Source organism: Mesocricetus auratus, unplaced genomic scaffold (genome assembly GCF_017639785.1).
Source record: "Mesocricetus auratus isolate SY011 unplaced genomic scaffold, BCM_Maur_2.0 Super-Scaffold_15014, whole genome shotgun sequence".
NCBI lineage: Eukaryota > Metazoa > Chordata > Mammalia > Rodentia > Cricetidae > Mesocricetus > Mesocricetus auratus.
Window position 1 is genome coordinate 45,044,239 of NW_024429186.1, and position 6,182 is coordinate 45,050,420.

General features: G+C 42.5%; 1 long non-coding RNA gene across 2 annotated transcripts; it reads right to left on the reverse strand.

Moving 5' to 3' along the window:
* Positions 1–433: 433 nt before the first annotated feature.
* Positions 434–5,854, reverse strand: LOC110341388. 2 transcript variants are annotated; one of them, XR_005876283.1, is made up of 4 exons: positions 5,797–5,854; positions 2,470–2,587; positions 1,599–2,028; positions 434–750 (listed from the first exon to the last, which is right to left on the reverse strand). It is a non-coding gene; the product is annotated as an uncharacterized LOC110341388 (long non-coding RNA). The 2 variants fall into 2 exon arrangements; XR_002383321.2 differs by lacking the exon at positions 434–750 and having other exon boundaries at positions 1,313–2,028.
* Positions 5,855–6,182: the final 328 nt, after the last annotated feature.

Sequence of the window (6,182 nt, forward strand, 5' to 3'; positions counted from 1 at the left end):
TTTTCTGATAGTTCACAACCAACAACCTTTTCAGGTCTGTACCCCAAAATAAAAACAGTTTTCTTTGCCTTGTGTGAGCAAAACACTGGGCAATGTGGCGTTGTGGCATGCAGCTCGCCAGCAGCAGCATGAACTCGGCCCTTTGTCTAACACCACGGAGCCTGAGCCTCTGAGTCGTGATTTGTCGCTTTGTTAATACAAGGCTCTCATGGGCCCAATCATGTGTCACGAAAAGGAAAATTATAATAAGCCCATTAGAATTATAGCTAATGGTTGTTCGGGACACAATGAGATGCCATTTAAGACACGATCTGCATGCGTAGTCTCATTTGTTCCCCCCCAGATGTTTTATGAATTAAGCAAATGCCATTATTGTCCTCCTGCCAGAGAAGCCCAGTAACCTCCCAACAGAAACAGAAAAAACCCAATCACATTCATGCTAAAACCCGATGCCTTCTTTAATCCTAATGCGTTCCTTGCTTTCCAGAAGCTCTTAAGCACAGAGGCGCCTTCCCTCTTCCCTCTCCCGGGTAGGAGGCTACAATCAGAGTCTAACTACTCAGTAGGATTACTGCTTCTGCTCAGGAGATCAGCGCTGATGAGGGCAGGGGCTTCTGATTGCAGATGGAGGAAATTCCTGCATTTCGAAGCTGTGGCGCACTGATGCACGGTGGCCCTTCTCAGTTCTAGGAGTGTCTGGGATGCCATGGTCCTTCACGTTGCTCCGAGGTTCTTGCCATTTATCTAGTCCTTTGTATTATAGATTATAAGATGTATATGATACTTATTTAACCAGATTCCCAGCTGTTATTAGTTGTTCACACAAATAGTATTGCATAGATAATCCTCTATGTAAATCTCCACTTTCTTATGTTTTACTTGTAACAATTATTCTATATTAAAATATATTAATGTTCTAATACAAAAGTTCTCAATCTGTGGGTCATGATCCTTTGAGGGGGTTGAACCACGCTTTCACAGGGGTTCCCTAAGACCATCCTGCATACGAGATATTTACATTATTATCCATATCAGTAGCAAAATTACAGTTATGAAATGGCAATGAAATAATTTTATGGTTAGGGGTTGTCACAACAGGAGGAACTGTATTAAAGGGTTGCAGCATTAGGAAGGTTGAGAACCACTGTTCTAATGGATGGGGATGTAGCTGAGTACCCCAGCAATTGTGTAGGATCTTGAAGGCCCTAAATTCAGTCCTGAGCACTGAAAAGAAATACACAGTTTCAAAGTGCTTAATACATAGTATCTAAACACCTTCCAAAAAACTTGATTAATTTATGTTCTCGCAAAGCACAGTTCATTGTTTTATTTGGTTTTTAAAAACAGTTCTTAGAGATTTTTAAATGTGTTTTAATCATATTCACCCCTTTCCCATCTCCAAGCAGATTACAGATTGACTCTCCTCCCTCCCTGCCTTTGAATCCTTTTGTGGGTTTGTTTTGTTTTTAAATATACCTGTCAAGTTCAATTTATGCTGCCCATGTATTGTTAATGTATATCAGCCTGCCACTGGAGCGTGATCAACCTTCCAGACACAATACCCTTAAACAAATAAACAACAAAAAAAAAAACCCCACCTGGCTCCTCTCCCTCTCTAGCCAGCTAACAACTGCCAATGTGTCCTTGGCTAAGGTTAGGGCTTCATGCTGGGCACTCCAGAGTTAGTCTTCCTAAAAATCAAAATCTTGTTTATCCCAGAGTCGATACCATGGTCTCCATCATTCATTGCTTTTCTCTGTTGACTTCAGTAACCACAACTGTAAACTCAAAAAAAAAAAAAAAAAAAAAAGAAAGAAAGAAAGAAAAAGGGAAGGAGGAGTGACCAGGTAGGTGATGTGTTCTTCCTTTGCTCAAGAAGTAGATGCTGGACCAGGAAAACAACATCCTCCAAACACTGTCAACTCCTAATGTAGTCATATAACAGGATTGCAGGAAGACCAACCCAACTCCCACCATTATTCCAGGACAGTGGGTATATCCATAGCTTTCCTCATTGTAATCAAATACCTGAAAAAAAAGTAACATCAAAAAGAACAGATCAGAGATCTACAAGGATAGCACCAACTGGCAATCTAAGCAATAGTGGAGAGACTATCTTAAATGCCTTCCCCCAATAATGAGATGGATGACTACTTTCCTGCCAGTGAATCGACATAGCTAGCTGTCTTAGGGTTTCTATTGCTTGATAGAATACCAAGACCAAAGCAACTGTGGGGGTGGGGACTCGGCTTTTGTTTCCACATCATTGTTCATCACCAAAGGAAGTCAGGGCAGGAACTCAAACAGAGGCAGCTGATGCAGAGGTCATGGAGAGTGCTGTTTACTGGCTTGTTTCTCCTGCTTTCTAATAGCATCCAGGACCACCAGCCCAGGGTTGGCACAACCCACCATGGACTGGGCCCTTCACCCATCAATCACTAGTTACGATAATACAGGCTTGCCTACAACCTGATCTTAAGGTGGTCATCACAAGGTGGTCATCACCAGGTAGTCATCACAAGGCGGTCATCACCAGGTAGTCATCACAAGGTTGTCACGCAACATCTTGAAACAAGTTGTTGTTGTCCTGGAACAGGCAGTACAGAACTATTTGTAGTCAATGTTAAAGGTATGGCATAGCCCAACCCTTGAGAAACAGATTTAATCACAAGCAGGAATGAACCTAGTTTGTCTTTACTATAAGATGACTTTCAAGCCCAAGATGGAGGCAGGCTGGTTTATCATCAGGTGGGCTGAAGCGTGTTTGGAAAATGGGTAAGAGACATAGTGACAGGTTGGTGTCGGGAAACACCAGCAGCAACAGCTCATGTCATCCTTCACATCTTGTACTTAATCTGAACTTCACTGATCAAGTCTCCCCTTCTCCTAGCTGGGAGCCTCTGGAGGACCATTCCCTGACAGGTGTTTCCAGCCTCACAAACTCATCAACAAAGCTGACAACTTATGCTATTATCTCTCCTAGTCAAATAAACTGTGCTATTATGGAGCAGATTTCAACATTTACATAGATCTTCAAGGGGTTTCAAGAAAATGTGGAACCTACAATAACACGTTTGGGGTCACTCCTGCAGACCCCAAGGGAGGAAAGGCATTTCCTGCAAGTGGGGTCCAGCAGAGAGAAAAATAAGAAAAGATGGCTTGGCTGAGAAAGGCAAGAGAAACTTCTGTGGTGTTTCACATTCAGTGACAGCCTTGGGTGAGCATTAAGGAATCATGGAAAGCCTTGAAGGAGGGAAGTACTGTTAGCTGCTTTCTTTCTTTTTTTATAATTTATTTATTCTTTTAAATTTCATTTCACATTCTAACCACAGTTCTCCCTCTTACCTCTCCTTCTGCTCCCCCTTGACTCCCCTGCAGCCTCCCCCCTCCACTCCTCCTCACTGGTAAGGGCTCCCATGAGGAGTTGACATAGTCTGGCACAATTGGTTGGGATAGGGCCAAGCCGCTCTCCCATGCATTAAGGCTGAGCATGGCATCCCACCATAGCGATTGCGCTCCAACAAGCTAGCTCATGTATCAGGTTTGTATCATGGTCCTACCGCCAGGGGTCCCCTTGGATAGTTCAAGCTTCACAACTGTCTCCCACATACAGAGGGGCTAACTGGGTCCCGGGAAGTCTCCAAAGCTCTAGAGCTCATAAGTTTCCAGGAGCTTGGCTCAGCTGTCTCTGTAGATTTCTCCATCATAATCTTGACCTCCCTTGCTCATATATTCCCTCCTCCCTCTTTTCGACTGGATTCCTGAAGCTTGGCCTGGTACTTGGTTGTGATCTCTGCATTTCGTTCCATCAGTTATTGGATGAAGGCTCTACCCTGATTGTTAGTTAGCTGCTTTCTTATGAGAAGGACCACACTGTCATCAATGTGGTCCCCAAGGAACAACAGTAACCGAAGGGACAAAATGAGATGCAAAAGACCAGGTGATGGCTATTCCTACAATCTGAGCCGAAGAGAATTCATCTCCTCCCTTTGTTAGTTCCAAACACTGTGCTCTTCTCATCCATGATTTGGTACTTTGTTCAGGATCTGGCCTTCTCACTAAACGATGAGTTTATGAAAAAAATACAACCATGAGTGTTTTTCACTGATACATCCCTGGTGGCCACTATTAATACCTGCCATACACTCACTGTAAACACATAAAAATAAATGGAATTGATACAGGATTATTTAAGCGAGTATAGCATTCTTTTCTTCTGAATAGGTTAAACTCTATAGACAGTGACAGCCCTCCATATGTGAGGCTCTGCAGCTGTGGACTCAAGCTACCTCGGGTCAAAAACATTTGAAAAGCATGTATCTACATGAACACATCAAGGTCCTTCTCTTATCATCCGCGAAACAGTAAAGCACAGTGTCTTAGTTAGGGGTTTTATTGCTGTGAAGAGACACCATGACCACACCAATTCTAATAAAGGAAACATTTCACTGGGGCTGGCTTACAGTTCAGAGGGTTAGTCCATTATTGTCATCAGGTGGCATGGGGCTTGCAGGCAGACAGGGTGCTGGAGAAGGAGCTGAGATCCACAGGCAACAGAAGCAACAGCGTTCCATACTGAGCGTAGCTTGAACATAAGAGACCTCAAAGACCACCCTCACAATGACACACTTCCTCCAACAAGACCACACCGACTCCAACAAAGCCACACCTCCTAATAGTTCCACTCCCTTTAGGGGCTATTTTCTTTCAAATCACCACACACAGAAATCATTTAAATAGCACTTGTGCTCTCTAAGATGTCCTAAAATAATATACACTTGATTTAAGAATATGGAAAAATGTGTGCAGGTTATAGTCAATCACTATCTTTTCATAAGGGATCTGAATGTCTGTTGGTCCCTGAAGTTTCTGAGACCAGTCTCCCCATGGACACCAAGGAAAAAATTGAGGTAGATACAGATCAGGAGATATAAACATCTACTTTAATAATTTCAAGTTGTTGTTTAATTCCTGGATTATGGTAATTATGAAATTATCCTCCTAATATCCATTTCTATTTTATTAGTTCTGTTTAGTGTTTTTAAATGGCCACCCTTTTTACAGATGAGATGCTGAGAAACTCAGAGAGATTAAGTGCCTTATCAGCATCATACAGTGAAGAAAGAACAAACTTGGACCTGGGCCTAGCCAAACCCAGCATGGGCCTGACATTCTGTGTTAGCCCTTAGATGGGACAGGGCAACTAGAGAAAAATACCATGTTGGTCCTAAACTGAAGACAAACATCCACATATTTGAGAAAAGGCACATCAACTACACACACACACACACACACACACACACACACACACACACACACACACAGAATCTAGTATCAAAAAAATCTCAATGTCTTGGGAGAAAGTAAGTAAATGATAGCTTAGATATCCACAACATAGAGACAAAGGAGAGCACTAGCCATGAACACACCATTGAGAGTGGCATACACATGACTTTGGGAACTGCTGGGGCAGAGGAATTTCATCAGAAGCCAGTCTTGGCTACATAGCAAGATCCTGTTTAAAACAAAACAAAAAATTACCTAGAAAATCCAATAGCAGAATATTGCATGAGGCTTGAGCTTTCAAAGGCAACCTTGGAAAAGCCATCTTCTTGCTTGTGAGTTTCTAGACCCTCATATGACCTTAAATGAACATTCAGTTCTAATCCCCATCTCATCAAGAAAGTCATCTAGCTAATGATCATGAGCTGACTGAAAATTAAATCTTGACCCAGAACAAAAGCACATCTTTTTTTTTTTAAAGAATTAACAGGTATTTATTTGGGGAGCACTCACACAATGATGGCAAATAGCCACTGCAGTCTTCCTGCTCCTGGAGATGCAGCCTCTGCCCTTCAGGATGCTCCGATGACAACCCAAGAGAGCACGAGCCAGCCCCCCCTCTTCCTTATAAGGGGTCATGTCCACATACGCGGAAGCCACACCCTAACTTGTGGCCACCACCCCAAGCCCACTGGTGGAACAAGATGCCACTACATTTCCTCTTTTGTTTTTGCCTAAGTAAGAGGGTTTCAACCTGATGCAAAAATTATGTACAATGATAAAAATATCAAGTATAGTCCAAGAGAAAGAAATGTAAAAACATGCACAAATTTAGACCTATGACCAGCAAGAGCAACATTAAGTAAAAAACACATACTAAACCATCAGAAAGGGTAATG